At 46.6% G+C, this 19,786-nt stretch overlaps 1 protein-coding gene across 4 annotated transcripts in view; it reads left to right on the top strand.

Annotated features, from left to right (window-relative positions):
• The window catches only part of LOC146835338 (uncharacterized), a 542,691-nt gene that overhangs the window by 110,142 nt on the left and 412,763 nt on the right, over window positions 1–19,786 (top strand). For 2 of the 4 annotated variants that reach the window (XR_014960719.1, XR_014960721.1), the window contains one exon: window positions 2,393–3,010. The exons of 1 other annotated variant lie outside the window; for it this stretch is intronic. The gene's annotated coding sequence lies outside the window, so the exon portion shown is untranslated. One more of the 4 variants, XR_014960720.1, reaches the window with a different exon arrangement.

Here is a 19,786-nt window from a genome sequence, read left to right as displayed (position 1 = left end):
CGCGACACCTGATCACTCTGCACGACCAATCTCTCAGCCTCTCTAGGTCATCAGGTAGTGTTCACGCGCTCAGTCCCAGCCTCTGTCCCAGGCTACGCCAGCCTTATACGCAATGTTGCTGCAGATGTCGTCAATAGTGCTAGCCGGGGCCCCGGGGAGACGTTTGTATTTAATTTATGCACCCCCCCTGACTCAGCAAGGGCCGGTCCGAGCACTGCTCTGTGTCTCGTGCAACCTACCACAGCAGGGGTACTGCAATCTGTTACCTATGCCAGGCCCAGAACCACAAGCCCCTCTGGTTCTCTGTGCGACTGCACACAGGCACACGCGGTAATGGAGGTCTCAGCCTTCCCCGGGCGTCCAGGCCCCTCTCCGCACCAGCACGTTCCAATCTGCACACCGGCTCAGGTCGCGCTTACCCCAGTGTGCGCACCTCGATATCTCCGCCTCCGCTCATGGTCTCTGGAACAGGGCGCCCCTTCCGTTGTGGTCCTTCTCAGTGCTCTACGTTTTAACACAGGGCCCGAAGCAGCCCTGTAGGCGCCCTGCGAGTGTGGGGGGGGAGAAGGAATCACCGGACGTGCTCGTTAGTTACGGGCAGGTACAGCCCCCAGCAGTCGCCGTCCGCCAAAGCTCCCACCTTGTTCTGCGCTGCCCAGTTGTTCCAGCTTATGTGCTACGGCCTTAGTTGCACGTCAGTCCCGGGCTTCATCCGCGTGTCCAGGCACACGTGGTAATGGAGGTCACAGCCTTCCCCGGGCGTCCAGGCCCTTCTCCCATCAGCGCGCTCCACTCTGCACACCGGCTCAGGTCGCGCTTGCCCCAGTGTGTGCACCTCGATGTCTCCGCCTCTGCTCGCGGTCTCTATATCAGGGCGCCCCTTCTGCTGTGGTCCTCCTCAGTGCGCTACGTTATAACACAGGGCCCGAAGCAGCCCCGTAGGCGCCCTTCAAGTGTGGGGGGGAAGAAGGAATCACTGGACGCGTTCATTAGTTTCGGGCGGGTACAGTTCCCGGCCGCCGCCGTCCGCCATAGCTCCCACTTTGTTCTGCGCTGCCCAGTTGCTCCAGCTTATGTCCGACAGCCGTAGCTGCACATCAGTCCCCTGCTTCCACCGCGCGTCTAGGCCGCTTCCTTTGGCATGCACCTTCCAGCTTGCGCGGGACTCTTTCCGGCCAACAAGTAGCACGATCGATGCCTCTCACCTTCGGCTTTCATAAAATGTCTATTGAGGCAGGATAATTGCCCGGATTTATGACGGATCATTTGGGGAACCGACGCCTCCCTCGGAGCTCCTCTAGGTTTCAGCCATCTTGATCGGCTGCAAGCCACGCCCCCCGAAAGCTAGTCTGAGAATCTAACTTTCATCCTAACCTCACATTATCCGGATGTTCTGTAGTAATTAGCCGAAAGTATGAAACAAACTGAAACTAGAGAGTTTTTGTCAAAAAGTTACTTCATTAGCCAAGGAATTCCACCCATAGGTTGGAGGATGCTGCTGGTAACATATTTCTGCAGGTTTCCTTTAACTATTGGTGTGATTGACTACGGAATATTTTTAGTCAGTCTGTGCATCTTTGAATGTTGATCAAACGTGTAATCATTTTTAGATGTAGAATGTATCCCTCTAGAAGTAGTGGCTGAGTTTGGTATGAAACTTACAAGAAACTTATGCTGGACTCCACAGGTGTAAAGGGCACAGTTGTCCTTGGTGCAACAAATGGTAAACATAATAAAAAATGCATAGGAAAACCATATCCAGAAGGGTGGCTCCCGGGCTAGAGATCTACAGTGTTAAAGCTCTAGGAGTGATTTTATATGTTGCGGTGATATTGGGCCCCATTAACTCTACTTTATTTAGATTTCGCCCAAAAACAATTACCGATAAAATTGAGCTCAGTGCTTATTTTCTGGCATCAACTATGGTCTACTACAGCACTAGAGTATTATAGGGTGGGCCTTCATGACCTAATGTCATCAAAATATGCAAGCAAGGTCTCATGGGTCTGCACTGTTAAGGCTCTTTTATAGAGATTAAGCCTTGACATATTTTGGGACTTTCCGGAGTCTTTGTGCCGAATCCATAAGTCCAGTCTTAAAACTGTTTATTGGGGTAGTGCTGTAATGGACAATATACAAAATTGTAAAGGATCACTCTGTTGGCTTATTGATATCCATAAGTCCAGTCTTAAAACTGTTTATTGGGGTAGTGTTGTAATGGACAATATACAAAATTGTAAAGGATCACTCTGTTGGCTTATTGATTGTAAACCGACCCCAGTGTTGGGGCGCGCTATTGGTGAAACTTTTCCTCCACTAGCAAGGAACTGTATTTGTTGCCAAGGAGGACCTGAGACACTTAAGCATGTTTTATTTTTTGCTCTCTATATAGTCCGTCTCAACCTGACTGGATAGTTCCACTTTGCAGAAACCTGGGAGTCAGGAAGCACCAGGAGGCGTTCAGAATACTGCAGTCAGACACATCTCGTATTATTGTATTCTGCATGGCCAAGTTCCTAATGGCAATGTGGATCAGACATGCTAAGTGTTCTCTTGGTGGTCCCTAAGTTGCCACCCTCGCAAGGGCCCCTTCATACTGTATTGTGCCATTTGGACAAACTCTAACTGACTTATGTTTTTTTACATTTATTGAAGATTTTGTTTTGTATTTTACACCTTGTTTTTAAAACAAAAGTATTTATGTTGAATTTCTGTGGTCTTTTAAATGAAAACATCCTTTCTCTGTTGCTGGAACAACAAAAGAGTATTCAAAAGTTTTATGTTGTATCATTTGTTCTGTGTAGTACTTTTTTCATCTACAGTGATTGTAATAACGTTTTTTTTAATTGAATACTTTTGATTTACCAGTTCCTTGTTTCCTAACTGTTCATGAATTGATTATTTAATGTTAAAATGCATTGTTGTCATTGACTTATTCTTCTGTACTAATACTGTATAAATTCTGTGAAATGTTCATTAATTCTGAAATAAATCTTGATTGATTCTTTCACTCACTTTTTGTCAGCTCTTCTGTGATTCAAAGCCAGAGAATTTCAGTGTCAAACTAGTTTATCAACACTTAATCATCGTCACTGATCGAAATACGTGACTGGATCAGGCCCCCTCCTACATTGTCCAGATGGGCTGCTAGCTGGGTATATTCAACACAGGTTTGTAAATCAAGGTTTTGTGATGTAAAACATTAAAGTAATGGAAATATATTAGCATTGCAAAGGAACGGTGGGGGCGATGCCAAACCCTGTGTGACACTGTTAGTACTGCTAGCAATAGTGTGTACATTTATCTGCCGACAACGCCCCTTTGTGAAAAAGGTCAGCCATGCCTTGATTCTCTCACTGTTAAACCCAACCTATTTTACACTCTCTCTAGCAGCACCTGTAGACAGCTGGCAAGTGAACACTAAACACTTTTACAAACCCATCCTATTCTACACCATCTCCAGCAGTACCTATAGACGGATGGTGGGTGAACACTTAACACTCTCATAGACCCAACCTGTTTTACCCTTTCTCCAGCAGCACCTGTAGACGGCTGGTGAGTGAACAATAAACACTCTCTCACAAACCCAACCTATTCTACTCCATCTCCCGGAGCACCTGTAGAAGACTGGTGGTGAGCAGTACACCCATATTAAACCCAACCTATTGTACTCCTTCTCCAGCAGAACCTATAGACAGCAGGAGAGTGAACACTCTCTCACAAACCCAACCTATCCTAGACTCTCTAGCAGCACCTGTAGGTGACTGGTGGTGAACAGTAGACCCATCACAAACCCAACCTATTTTATACTCTCTCTGGCAGCACCTGTAGACGGCTGGCGAGTGAACACTCTCTCACAAACCCAACCTTTCTAAACTCTCCAGCAGCACCTCTAGGCGCTGGTGGTGAACACAGAACACTCTCTCACAAAGTCAACCTATTCTACACCATCTCCAGCAGATATGCTGAGTGTTCACAGAGGACAGGCAGCCCTTGTTCTGGAGGAGCATGGGCGTTGAGTGCTTATGACTGGGGGTTACTCAGCCCTTTAAAAACAATTTATTGATAGTACACATCACTAGTACAGTGGCCGGTGTCAAACTCTTGAAAGGGGAAGGATAACATACCCTAAACTGCTGCAGTTCAAGCTGACCCTAGCTTAAGCTGTGGTCTGTAGTCTTACCAAATGAACCAACATACCTGATAGCAATGATATGTAAAAGCAAAGTGCAGGAATGGGAAGGTGAGGTCCCTGTGACATAGACTATATGGTTACCATACATATGACAAAGTAAACTTTACACAACAAATTTGTGCCCTGTTAGGGCCAGACAATAGGGGCGGCCTCCCTAGATAGGGGGCAGTTTTATGGGAGCTGGGCCTCGTGAGGGGGCCCAACTGATTCTACCAATGGCTATATCTTATGCAATCCTTGAACATTGCATGGGACTTTTGTTACACTTTGCGGGGAGCAGGCTCTCATGACTCCACCTTTACTGCCTCAGTGGGAGCCTGTTTGAAAGCCAGAGGGATGTCTTGGGCTGGAGCAAACCCGGGCCCTTGGAGGACTCAGCTGGCCTCACCCACAGGAGTCACGTGGGTGAGGTCTGTGCAGAATGCTGGTCTCGCTGAGCAGTATGTGGGATGGGGGCTCTTTTGCTTGTAACCCAATGGCTTAGTGGAGGTGAGGACCGCATTGGGGGTCGATAGTGGTCTGGTCCTCTCATATCTGCCTTTGGAGCCCCGTGCATCGCACAGCACCTCCCATCTCAGGGACACTGACGGTTACAGTTCAAACAGCCAGAGTCTGAAGTGGAGCGAGGTGAACTTCATAGCTTACTAGCCTCGTACTGGACACGACTCTCTGCCCCATTATGCCATGATCTAAAACTGCAAAGGACAATCCAGTGATGCGTCTCTGAAGTAAGGCTTCACTGGCGGACTCTGAAGCGCTGCCGCCCCCTTCCCCCCCACTGGCACAAGCTGCATCCTCAGCCCCCAGCGAGTGGATGGGCTTGAGCTAGATCTGAGGATCAGTAGATGCTGTGGCAGCAAGTAACAGCCCTGGAGGAGCAGAATATTGACCTACATACCAAGCAGGAAGATTTAGAAAATAAAAGCTGCGGCAACAATATCTGTATCTGGTGTGTGCCTAGTGGTGCGGAGGGCTGTGGTATCATGGGCTTCACGGTGAAACTTCTGCAGGTGATCCATGGGGGCGATGACGCTTCTCTGCCTGCTCTTGATAGGTCCCACTGGGTGACCGCTACCAATGGACACACAGATGTAGTTCCTGATATCCTGACCAGAGTACATTTCTTTTCAGAGAAAGAAGTAATATTGCGAGCATCTAGAGAAAAAACGGAACTCACTTTTCAAGGATATGTTGTACAACTTTACCAGGATCTCTCTGCCATAACCTTGAGAAAGCGGCATGATTTCAAGCTTGTCACTGATAAGCTACGTGCCCTGGGGATCCCCGATCAACGGGGCCACCCCTTTGCCCTTCTGTTCCAATATGAAGGTTAACTTCGCTCACTAAGATCCCTAACGGAGGCGAAGAATTTGCTGGGACTCACTGATGACTCTCAGAAAGATGACGTCTCCCCAACCTGGGATCCCGCTGGGAGGGCGCTCAAGCCCAAATGAACCTCTGTGAGGCTAAGCGTGATATTATCCGTCATCCCTGCAGCATTGGCGGGGGTGTCTCCACTGCTCACTCGACCACAGGCTCTGTTTGAGAGGAGCAGGTGCCGCCCTGCACTATCCTGCACCAGCATGTGTGAGTTGACTTTGCTTGGCCCTTTCCTCTTCCTACTGCCAGTGGTGCTGGGCCTCTGGGCCTAGGAGTGCCCCACTGTCTCCTGAACGTCTACGCCTTGTTGCCTCATCTGATGGCCGCCCCTGTATACTTTCTCTTCTGTAGCAGGTTTGGAGCATTTTGATGCCAACCTTCGCAAGATGATTAAGTCACTGTTGGACCCTGTTATTACCATTTGTTATGGCATGTTTTCTCTTACAGGTTGCATTCCTTTGACAGCGGGTTGGATGGTTGTTACGGCTGCTGTCCCTGGTCCAAAGGGTGGCCGGTGGGACGCTGGTGTCTGCCTGATAGCCCACTATGGGGGCTGTGAAGGAAATAGCTATCAGCGTAAGGGGCTCACTAGATTTTTCCTATTGTCGCCTCGTCGGGGAGAGTCTGGGTGGAGATGAATCCCTCCCTAGTTTGCACTATGCGCCCCCATGTAACTCTGCCTCCTCATCTATAGGACATTTTACGCACACTCCTTGGCCCCATATCTATTCTGGGAGACTTTAAGTTGATATTTCTGAATGTGCGGGTCTGAACTCCCCAAACAAACGTAAACATGATGTTATGTACTACAACACGACCCAGATGTCATCCTGCTACAGGAGACCCACCTGATGGTGGCTGGTCGTCACCGCATGGCACATCCGAAATACTCTTGGCATCACTGGGCATACACGAATCTCAAAACGCTTGGGGTGGGTATCCTTCTCAAGGTGAGTTTCTGCACATCCGTTACTAGCGAGGTCCAAAACAAAGAGGGTCGGTTTTTGGTGTTTCACTTTCTTCGTGGGCAGCGTAAACTTACGATATCTCTATGCTCGGAACACTTCAGAAGACGTTTCAATTAGAGGGGGTAGACGGCGACATTATAGTGTGCGGGAATTTTAATCTGGTATGGGACCCCCACTCTAGACCGAAGCGGGCTACTTTCCAGAATACGGGGGCCATGTCCTCACGTTTAAAGCAGGATATAGAGGACGGGGCCCCAATATAGTTTGGTGCTATAAACATCCAGAAACAATGGATGATTTTTTTTTTACACACACGTACATACGTCCTACTCACAAATACTATGCTTTCATCACCCCTTCCCTCCTCCGTCACTTAGACACTGTGGAGCTCTCTGACATTTCTATTTCAGACCACGCACATCTGGAGCTGTCATGGCACATCTGGAGCATGTCATGGCCTGCCCCCACACCTCCTTCGCGACCCAGTAGATGTGGCTAAAATAAGTAGAGGGATTACCGACTACTTTACATTCAACACACTCCCTGAAACCCCCCTCTACACTCTCTGGGATGGGTTTAAGACCACCATTGGGGGCACGATTACATCCAGAGATATTGCGCGGGGACGGGAGGCGAGACTGGTGGAATCCAACTTGTCGACGGAAATTAAGCAGTTAAAGAACTTGGAGAAAAAAGCCTCCTTTCTCCCAACCAAGTGGCAGCTGGATGTGCTACGTTGCCAACTGTAAACCCACCAGATGGGCAAGGCCGAAGGGGGCTCCTGGCTCTGCACAGCGATTCTACGAGGGGAGAGACAAGGTGGGCAGGCTCCTGGCTTGCAGGTTGCGTCATTCACGTGTCAAGAAAGACATTAAGATGCAGACGGGCTCTCTTTATATGCTAAAATGCATATAGTCATTTCACAAAAGTGAATATGATAAATTAGCAAGCAGTGAGAGAGGTGATGATTTTGGATCCTCCCTAACCTAGGGAGAGAACCAAGCAGATGCCTTGAAAACAAAAAGCACATCTTCTTGAACAATTCGGCGGTGGTCCCATCCTCTGAGGACCACTCCAAGCACAGTTATTGGCAGTGTTTCAATGCTTTTGCATTTGACTCGTGAGGGACATATAGTAACGACTAGTGGAACTGCAGCTTGATTTAATAATAATTTCAATGCTTTTGCATTTGACTCGTGAGGGACACCTAGTAATGACTAGTTGAACTGCACCTCTTTGTAGAATTATTTTGATATTGGACACTATAATATTCACTGCCCACTGCTAATCTCGTCCCATAATGCTTTGCAGGGCCTTTGGTTGGGATTGTATTTTTGCCCATAACTTTGCTTGAGGTGGTCCTAGAAGGAAGGGACCACCACGGAATCGTTCAACAGCATGATATGCTCTTTGCGTTCAAGGCATCTGCTTGGTCCTCCCCCTAGGTTAGGGGGGACCCCAAAATCATCACCTCTCTCATTGCCTAATATTTTCATTCACAGTTCACTTTTGTGAATTGGTTATATGCTTTCTAGCATGTAAAATTGCTTTAGCAAAGCATTTGTGGGTATTGTTGCTATTGCTGCTCCGCTACGTGTTATAGCACAGTTTTTGCACAGTTTATGCACTGTGCTACGTGTATTTTGCTATGTGTGTAGTAGTGCAAACTACGCATGCTCTGTCAGCAAAGCATAGTACTATGCTCAGGGTTAGAGAGAAGCAGCAGGAGAACAGACAGGGAGCCTTACAGCACACAGGAGCGAGGTCTGCAAGGATCAGGCAGTACCAAAGGTATAGGCCATGAATCTCTGAGTTAAAGAACTTGGAGCAGAACAACAAAGAACTACTGTTAAAGCGCTTCAGGGAATCTCTGATGATCACAGTATTCACTGTTCCACTCTATGCCACTCCACTCTACGTTATTCCACCATATGGCATTCCACTATATGCTGCTCAACTTTGCACAACTCCTCTCTATGCCACTGCATTCTACGCTAGTCCATTGGACGCCACTCTACTATATGAAATTACACTCTACCCCACTCCACTCTACACTACTCTGTTCTACACTGTTCCATTGGACGCCACTAAACTGTATGCTATACCCGCTACCCCACTCAGCTGTATGCCAATTAAATCTACACCACTCCACTGTACTCTACAACCCTCTGCACTATTACACTCTACTTTACTTTACTATAAGCCACTCCAGTCTACATTAATCCACTATATGCCCCTCTCTTCTATGCTACTGTACTATATTCTATTCCTCTCTACAACATTCTAGTGTATGCTATTCCACTGCATGCCACTCCACTGTACGGGTCTCTACTCTACGGCACTCCAGTGTACTCTCCTCCACTTTATGTAACTGCTCTACAAAACTCTACTACACTCTATGCCACTCTACAATATTATATTCTTGTACACTCCACTGCCCAAATTAGTACTTAACTTTATGCCTATACGCTCTATTGTACAACACTCTACTACAGTTTCCAACACTGTACAACAGAGCACTCCACTTTTTCTCGACTATATGATATGCCATGTCAATTTACGCTAATTCACTATACCATACTCCACTCTTCGCCACTCCACGCCACTCCACCCTCCTACACTCCACTGTACGATGTTCTAAAGTGTGTTACTCCACTGTACCCACTCCTTGCCACTGCACTCTACGCCATTCCACTGTACACCAATCCACTCTATGCTATTCCACTTTACGCCACTATAATCTACGCCACTGCAATGTACACTATTGTACTGTATGTCGCTATAGTGTATCTCACTCCACTGTACACTGCTCCACAGCACTCCACTCAACTGTACGAGGCACGACTCCAGTTTATAACAGTTTACTACCTATGATATTCCACTCCACATCACTCTGCTCTACAACACACCAATACACTCTTTACTCCACACTATGTTACACCACTACACTTGACTCTACTGTATAAGACTTTACCTCACTCTACGCTACTGGACAGCAATTCACTCTTTGCATCTTCACTGTTTGACACACTACTGTACTCTATGCAACTCCAATTAACAACATTCTCACTACACTGTTTGCCACTCTCCGACACTTTACTCTAGTCTATACCCCTACACTCCACTGTACAACACTCTACTCCATTTTATGCCCCTCTGTGATACTCTAGTCCACAATCTGACATTGTACGCATCTCTTTGTATGCCACCTCACCTACTTTACTCCACTCTACGACACAGTACTCCACTCTACTCTCCACTGTATGCCACTCTACTCTTTGCCATTCTATGCCATTGTACTCTACAACACTGCCAATCCACTCTACCCGCACTCTACAACCCAACACTGTAGTCTACGCCACTCCACAAAATTCTATTAGACTGTATGCCACTTTACTCCACTGTTGTCTACAAGTTTCCAATACTGTATGGGACGTCACTACACTCTACTGTACAACATGGTACTGCAAATTTTGAGGCTTTACTCAATTGTATGCTACATATCTCCACTGTACACCACTATAATCTACAACACGCCACCCCACTCTGACACTTCACTCCACTCTCCTCTATCCCACTCCAGTGTACTCTGGTCCACTATACTCCACTCTAATACACTTCATCCCCCTCCACGCCACTGTACCATACTCTACTCTACGTCACTACACTAACCGACACTCTACTTGACTCTATGCTACTCCACTCTATGCCACTCTACACTATTCCACTGTATGCAACTCCACTATATGCTATCCCACTCTATGCCACTCCACTGTACAATACTCCACTCTGTGCTATTGTACTGTATGCAAATCACTGAAGACTTGGCTCTTTAACCAGTAATCTTTTAAGCTGCTATACAATCTTTGATCTGCTCCGGTGCCGGTAAACCCTTTTTGGGTAGCTGCCACGCGTTACAAATGTAATAAATAAATAAATATGCCATTACAGTTGACCTCACTTCCATGTACACTGCTCCACACTACGCCATTGCACTCTATGCTACTCCACTATACACTATTCCACTCTACCACACTACATTGCCGCTTCACTGTACGCCACTCTACTTCTTGCTATACTACTGTATGCCACTCAACTCTATGCCAATCCACTCTACAACACTCCACTCTATGCTATTCCACTCTACACCACTGCACTGTATGACACTTCACTGTACATCACTCCACTGTACCCTATTCCACTATATGCTATTCCCCTGTACGCAGCTACAGTCTACATGACTGAAGTCTACACTATTCGACCCTATGCCACACCACTCTACCACACACCACTGTACGCCACTCCACTGTACGCTACTCCACTATACCCCACTTAACTCTATGCCACTCCACTCTATGCTATTCAAAATGTACGCCTCTCACCTCTACAGCACCACAGTTTACACCACTCCACTTTAAGCCCCTTCACTCTAGGCTTCTCCACTGTATGCTATTTTAGTGAACACTCTATACTGTACGCAATTGCATTGCATGCTACTCCACACTCCTCTATACCACTACAGTCTATGCTATTCCTCTGTATGCCACTCTACTTTCCCCACTTCACCCCGCTCCACTCTATCTAACTCCAATCTACGCCACTCCCTTGTTCACTACTTTACAAAACTACATTCTACACCCCTTAACTCTACCCTATTCAACTTTATCCCACTCCATCACATTCCACTGTACGTCACTCTAGTGAATTCTGTTCCAGTGTATGATACTCCATTATACCGCACTCCACTCTATGCCACTCCGCTCTGTGCCACTCCGCTCTATGCCACTCCGCTCTATGCCACTCCGCTCTATGCCACTCCACTCTATGCCACTCCACTATACGCCACTCCACACCACTCCACTATACCCCACTCCACTCTACGCCACTCCACTCTACAGCACTCCATGATATGCTGTTCCACTATATGCAACTTAATTCTACACCACTGCAGTCATAGCCTCTCCACCCTATGCATCTCCACTGTACTCCACTTTACACAACTCCTCTGTACGCTATTCCACTGAACAATACAAGAAATATATATACCCCATCTTACCTTAAAGTATATTGTTAGCAATCCGTCTTCAAAAATGATATATATGCGTACTTTGTCTCAAAATAAGAAAGGCACAGTAAAAAATAATGACAAAGGAGGGGGCATCGCACTCATGGACACAGACCAGTATGTGCAGAAGATGAAGTAAATGCTGAGCAACACAGAACGCTACATGAGTATCACCACTGACCCCAGAAGCAGAGTACCAGAGAAGACACATTTAACCACAAGCCCTTAATGAGGGAGTCATATGTACAAAAGAATATGAATCTCTTAATGCTGACAACCCCTGCAAGGCAAGCATCTATTGGGTGCCTAAATTCCTAAAAATCAACAGGATCCACCTTTAAGACACATTGTCACCACAATAGGGTCTGTGACTGAACCCTTTTCAAAATATGTGGACCCATTTCTACAGCCCATAGTACCTTGTGTTAAATCCTACATCAAAGACACCAGACATATGATATCATGTGCTGAGGGCTTGGCTTACAACTGTCACCCTAGATATTGAGGAATTATATAGTAACATCGCCCTAGAGTCAGCCATCATTGCAGTACACAAATTCATACAGCGTCACCTGAGAGAAGCCCCTAGAATAGTCATAGTGGGATGTGTGAAGATTGTCTTACAAGAAAACACCTTTGAATTTGGTGAAGATTTATTTCTTCAGGAAAAAGGAGTCCGTATGGGAGCATCCTGTGCACCCAGCGTAGCCAACATCTTCATGAGTGATTTTGAGGCCGATATATTCACAACAAGGTAGCCCCGGTTTTTGAGTCAGTGAAATTTTGGTCACTTTATTGATGACCTTTCTTTTTCAATTGGGAGGGAGAATAAAAAACCCTTTATGAGTTTATAGAATGGATCAATTTATGCGAACAAAATCTAAGGTTCACAGCAAATATAAGCCGGCAGAAGGTAGAATGTTTGGATATATGGATCCAACATAAAGAGGGCAAACTGGAAGTAGATCAGTGTGTGAACCCTAAAGCACAAAACACACTTTAACATTTCCACAGTTACCACCCTTGGAACCAGAAACAAGGTATTCTTTTTAGCCAGCTCCTCAGACCGAGACACAATTGCACTAATTTAATAGACTATGATGACAAGGAAACAAACATGAGAGAGTAGCTCTGTGCACAAGGTTACCTTAGAAGACAAGTTTCATGACCGAGACCATAATTTGTGGCAAGAGAAGGAAAAAAGATATCCAAAAATAGTATGCATCACAAGGCTTTAATAGAAAGTCACATCACCACAAGATAACTTAGTGAGATCCAAGCTTAAGACGAGTACCAATTTCCTTCAAAAAAACATACATGGTGTTAATCTCTTTGTTAGAAATCGGGTCTCTAGTTGGCAGTCGTTTGTGCCCTGTCCAAGTAGGGACCCTCACTCTAGTCAAAGTAAGGATGTTACACACCCAAGGTCACCCCTGCTCACCCCCTTGGTACCTTAGCACGAGCAGTCAGGTTTATCTCATAGGCAATGTATAAAGCATTTACACAAACACACACAATAACACATTGAAAACACTGCAAAATGAGTCCACACCAGTTTAGAAAACTAGACAATATTTAGCTGAAAATAACAAGACCAAAACGATAAAGATCCAGTATACACAAGTAAACATATGATTTTTGCAAGCATGAACTCAAAATACAGTTCCATGAAGTTGACATCTCCAACCGGGGCTATCACAGTGTCGTGACCAACAAATCCAACAGTTCAGTCCGACCGCAATGGAGCGCAGGCAGGATACTTTGTCAGAAATTCCTGCAAAGCAGTAACTTGGAAATGAAGAGTCCACGTGGACCTTGCGATGAAGTGCGGAGGTGAGGTGTTGCTGGCATCGTTTCTAAAGTCTGTGAGTTCTTGCAGTCACACACATTTCAGATCGAACTCCATAAGGTCGAGATCAGTACTGCTGGTGTCGGCGTGGCCGGGGCTCCGATGTCATCATGGTTGTTGTGTCGTGCTCTTCACGAGCGGTGACCACGGCTTCGGTGCAGGCAGCGGCATGATGTGGTAGCTGAAACGCTGTCATCGGCAGACCTGGGGCTGCCATGTGAAGCTGAAGATGCGTCATGCTCTCCACGAGCGGTGCCCACAGGTCACGGTACAGGCAGAGGCATTGGTTGGCAAAGCTAAAGTCCATGGCTCCGTCATCGACAAACCAGGGGCTGCGGTGTGGGATGGGGCGATGTGTCAGATATTCTTGGACTACTCTATCTGGCATAATAAGCGTATTAAAATCTCTAATCGCACTATTTTATGGAAGGATTGGATTGTTAGAGGGATTATCCAGGTTAAACAATGAATGCATGATGCGCTGTTTTTGTCTTTTCAGGACTTTCAAACTAAATTTAAGCTACCTGATACTTCTATGCTTAAGTTTGAGTCTTTGAGAATCATTATAATGCACCAATTTTCTCAGCTCTCTGTTTCTTCCTCCTCTTCATCTGACCCTCCGTTTCATCCGCTTCCTAGCTCCTATCGGGCCTCTTTCATATACAAATACCTTCATTTCTCTCTCCCTACTCCTCACTCGTCCCAAATCCAAAACTGAACTTTTATGGGAAGCAGATTTACAACACACTTTTTCTATTCATACTTGGAATTCTATTTGGGCTCGACTCCATCACACTTCTTGAAATGCTAGTGTTTGTCAGACTCTTTATTATTTTTACCAGAGATTATTTTTCACCCCATTATCCGTTTCTAAATTTAGTCATGGCTTATCTCCCAATTGTTGGTCCTGCAAGAATACTCCTGGCACATATTTACATTCTTTTTTCTTTGCCCTCCCATTTTCAAGTTCTGCACACAAGTATGTAAATCAATTGCTTCCATTTGCTCCACCAATTTCCCTTTTGATATTCCCTATTTTTGGGTAGTAATTCTATACAATGTCTGGGTAATCGTAAATTGGGCTTATTTGTGGATTTACTAATAGCTATTGCCTTTCAAGTAATTACTTCCAACTGGAAGGATGCCTTCAAAGTTTCCTTTTCAGCTTGGTGGAATCTATTGTGTTCTCACCATGGGTTGGATAGAGCCTCTGGCACGACATCTCAACAACTCCTTCGAAAAGAAGCGTTTTGGTCTCCTCTCACTCATTACCTTTCCTCCTCGGCCTTACTTACCAGAGATAGTAATTTTGTATTTCAGCCACCAGGAGTACCATGTTCTTGCCTTCACATTGTTATATGCTACAGTTCATATACTCTTGTTCGAGATTTTGTATTGTTTCTCTTCCATGAGGTTGTTGATTCCTATTATTCCTTTTTCTTTTCTTCTTCCCTTTTCTTTTTCTCTCTATTCTTTCTTTTTTCTCTCTTGTTTTTCCTTTTCTTCTTTCTTTTTCTTTTCTTTTCTTTTCTTTAAAAAATTTACACACGGTACATATTTGCTTGATTCTGTTCTCAGTATTGGTTCTCACTCTTGTTACTGCATGATTATTCAGTTTCCAGCCTTGGTTTCTCAATATTTTATTGTTATTCTGTTTTTCATTTCTGATTATTCTTGGAATTTTTTTACCCTATTCTCTATTTTTTTTCAATAAAGCTTCCTAAACTCAAAAAATAAAAAACACCTCCCTAGTAATACCGCATTTGTGAGGGGTCCTGGATTGGACATGACATTTTTGTTTTGTGTATCTTAAGATAATCCAAGTCTGCGACTAGAGTTGCGATCTCAACTAGTTTTAGATGGCAACCCTTTCTGTCACATCTTAAAACCCAGGCCTTTCCTGCACACAAAATGCTTGTTTGTATGAAATGTATTCACGACTGGAGGCAGTTTCTGTAAGTGAGCATCAGAGGGCGCTCCTGGCCTGCTGATGAAATCCACTGTGCACAAAGGGAGAAGGGCTTCCTCTTCCTGGTCAGCGGCGGCAGAGACAGCACTAGTGACGGATGCTGACATCACTTCCTGCCTCTCCTTCTGTGGCAAGACTGCTACACAGTGTTGCCAGATTGGGCTAGACCACGCACAATTGGGCTATATTTTTCCGGTTGTGTGGTAAAATTTTGGTTTGTACTAGCTGCCAGATTATAAATATATATACAACGCTCCAGCAAAGTAGTATGTTAAAGCGCTTTATTAGACAAATATTTACTTGGCATACTGCTGCAACATCAATTCCAATGCATTCACCGCCTGCTTGATGCTGTCCCTCCTTCCCTAAAGTAGCAATCTTGGGCTACTTTGTGGTTGGCTTTGGGCTATAGAAAGCTTAAAAATTCTGACAACACTCCTGCTGCAGAGTAAGGACCCCTTGTCTGGCTGTGCAGTTATTTTCAATTTCAGACCCTCACAGGCGCCCCCTGAAGCCCAAATCTGTACCTGCCCCACTCCAGCCCCAGGAGGAGGAGAGAGCCTGGGAATATCTGCACAGGTTTCTGCTCAGGTAGGATAATTGTCACACCTTCTGCTGTGATTGTAGAAATATACTGTAATAATCCTGGAGGAAATCTCTGCAGGAACGGGGTGGAGCTAGGCTCTTCTATCCGGAGACCTCTGGGGGGCTTTCCAACCAGCCCTGGAGGTGTTTGTGTTCATCATTGGTGTTAAAGAGGGGATCTGTGCACAGTGCACTGCATTTTACTGCCCTGTGACAAATCTTTGCACATTGCACTGCATTTTTCTGCACTTTGGTGGATTTGTGCACACAGCACTGCTTTATAGAGCACTGTGAGGAATCTGTGCTTGCTGCACTGCATATTCCTGCACTGTGAAGAATCTGTGCAAGCTGCATTGATTTTTACTGCACTATGAGAAATCTGCACACTGTTTACTACACCGTAAGAAATCTGTGCATGCTGCGCTGCATCATACTACAATATGGTGGATCTGTGTACACTGCACTGAATCTTACACTGAGAATTGTGTACATTCTATACTGCTTTATATTACACTATGAAAACTCTGTACACACTGCATTTTATTACACTGAGTAATCTGTTCACACCGCGCTTTTTTCTGTGCGTTGGCAACATATGGGATGCACTGCTTTATGCTGCACTGACAACTCTGTGCACACTGTACTGCTGTATACTGCGCTTTGTGTACACACTGCATTACATTTACTAGACTATGATAAAGCATTGCATGCTGCTGTTTGCTGCACTATGAGAAGTATGTGCATACTGCTCTATTGTTTACTACAGATTGAGAAATAAGGGCTCGCTGCACTGCTTTTTGCTGCACTAGGAGAAATCAGTGTACACTTCAGTGCTATTTACTGCACTATGAGGAATCTATACACACTCCACTCCTGTTTAGTATGAGAAGTATGTGCACGATGGATTGTGCATTTTGAACTCCTGTTTAATGCACTTTGAGAAATGAACTGAGCTAGAAACAAGGTCTAGAGCCTGTAGAAGTGCTTGGACCTCAAGGAACCACCCAAGGTAGTGACACAGGGGACCCACGGAGGACGCGTGCAGTGTGAGAACACAGCTGTGAATTGCCGTTTACTTCTATGGGGAATGTCGCGGTTGGAAATTTTGAGTTTAAGGAGACTTAAAAGATATCTACGAGCGAACCATTTTGGAATTACTGGTGTCTAGGGCCAATACCCATGGAAGCACCGGAGTACTCGAGTTACCTCACCCAGGGAAGCCGGGTGCATAGGTGTCCAATGGTGTCGGGTCGCGTCGCTGTTTTCAATGGAAGCCCCGCAGGAAGTGCTGCTGCGGTGAAGAGAAGTGTCCGGAGAGATCCAAGCCTGGATCTAGGATGGAAGGAACCTGAAAGCAGAGGGGACAGAGTCTGCGTCACTTACCAGTGACCAGGGGCACGATAGACCAATACCCACAGATGTTGGGTGCTTCAGGTGAGTTGACGGGTGTCTTGACTCTTCGGCCACGAGGTCCAGGAGGTGCCGATGACGACCAGGAGCTGGATTCGAGCTGTCCCACGAAGTCTGTCGAATGCTGTTGTGTCGGCGACCAGATTGGACCCAACAAGCCTTGGCAACGGCAAGTCACTTGGAATCAGAGAAAGGACGTCGGTGCAGACCAGCAAGGTCTGGGGGACTCACCCAGCGAGGGTAAGTCGGGGCACGTCTGGAGCAACCAGGAAAGCCCAATCAGAACAGGAGTTGCCTTCGTGGGGACCCACTAGCCAACGGGCTAGTGATCGCGAAGGAGCCTCGAGCGGTCGCACTGGAAACTGGCCACGGGTCACTCGTGGAGTGGAGGCCAGAAATATTCGGTACAGGAGGTGCTCAAGGCTGGGGCTACTCGGAGCCCAAAGCACAACTTCGAGGAAGACCAGGAAGATGATGGATCAACAAAGGATCACGGTGTCCAGGGGTCACGGTTCCACGTCACACACGATAGCCACGGGCCTCAGCTTTGCTGTCGATTCAGGGTAGTCTCGGGGAAGTCTGGAAATCCACCTCTGGTGATGCAAAGACTTCGGCATCCGGCGGGAGCTTCAGCGATGCAGACCGGACAGTTGCTTCTTTGGTGCCTGCCAAGCAGGGGAGTCACTCCTTGACCCCAAAGGAGATTTCTTCAGTCTTCTATTCAAAGTAGAACGTGGAAGGTCCAGGATATATGTTGCAGAATTTTGTCCAGGGTAATCTAAAGTCGCACGGTCTGGGTTCCTATACTTATACAACGTTTGGGGATTGGACATACTCTAAGGACCCACTTATGGGATGGTTTGGAAAGAGGGGTGGTTGTTACACCCATTTCCTTTGTCCAGATTCACGCCAGAGCAGGTGCAAGTAGCCCCTGCAACCGGTTTGAACTGGACTATGCACAGGGACATCAAGTGTGCCCCCAGTGCAGGACTTCAAAGCACCAGAGAGTGCTCCCGCCCAGCCCCAATACACAGCTGCCTATCTAGGGAGGTGGTTACACCTCCCTGGGACAGGAAACCTATTGTCCAGGCCTCCCCTGTCGGAGTTTCGGTCAGCAGCAGGAGGCCAGACCCGTGTCTGTGGCAGTGGCATCCATTTTTAGATGCCAGGGCTGTAGAAAGTCTTTACCGGGTCAGACCAGTGTGGACATGTATCTCCCTCTGGAAGGGTGGAATGCTACCCCCCGCCGCCAGAACTTGTGGGGGGGGGGGGTAGTATTCCAAAGCGTTTGACACCAAACACAACATATTTCCGTGCAGCCATCCCAAAGTTAGCATTTACCACGCGTTTATAATGCACTTAAGAGTATATGGTCAGGCTGCACCACAAACCGCATCAGAGGAGGTACTCCGAACGCCGCAGAGGGGCTCTGCTCATGCAGGGGCACCCTCTCACATAAAAACCAAGCACTCTGCCTTCAGGATTGTTAAGGCCTGCCATAGGAGTGACTTATAGGTTTTATATGTGTGTGCAATGGTAGTGATATAGGTAGCCTATACCACAGTAAGGGGTGCAAGCACCAACTTACCCAGGCTGCAGTAGCAGACCTGTGGTGTCATTTTGGAGTGCTTCCCAGGGGTGACATAATACATGCGTCAGCCCCTGGTAGGCCTCTGAGGTACCTATGCCCTAAGTACATAGTATACCATATACTGGGGGCTATAAGGCACTCCAGAATCCAATTGGAAATGTACCTAATGTACATGGAAACCATTTTAGAGAGGAAGCAGCTAGGCTGGGGTCCTGATTAGCAGGGCCACAGCCAGACTAAGGTCGAAAAACAGTGAAACACCAGCAAAAAGTGGGGGTACCCATGTGAAGCAGATCATATGCGGCCTGCTTCCTGCCCCCCATGGCTCACCCTGCACCTCAGTGTTACTTGTGCCCTACCTGGCACACATAATGTTGGAGGATGGTGATGATGTTAAAATGTTGCCCCCCCCTGGAAAAATGCCTGCAGATGCCTATGGTGAGGGCTGCTAGAGGGGTGACTTACCTATGCCAAAGGCAATGTTTGTGGGCATGGCACACAGGGATGTGTGCCATGTCGGCTCTTCAATTTTGTCTGCACCAAAACACGCAGTCTGCAGAGTGTGTGTGTGTGTGTGTGTGTGTGTGTGTGTGTATGTGCGCGTGTGTGCGCGTGTGTGTGTGTGTGTGTGTGTGTGTGTGTGTGTGTGTGTGTGTGTGTGTGTGTGTGTGTGTGTGTGTGTGTGTGTGTGTGGTTTGTGTTACTATCCTTGTGGGGACTTGGGTGTGATAACACACTCACGCTGTGGGGACTTGAGTGCACTGTGGGGACTTG

The sequence above is a fragment of the Triturus cristatus genome, chromosome 4_2 (assembly GCF_964204655.1).
Source record: "Triturus cristatus chromosome 4_2, aTriCri1.1, whole genome shotgun sequence".
Taxonomy (NCBI): domain Eukaryota; kingdom Metazoa; phylum Chordata; class Amphibia; order Caudata; family Salamandridae; genus Triturus; species Triturus cristatus.
Note: the sequence above shows the minus strand (reverse complement) of the source record. Positions and strands in the feature narration are given on the sequence as shown.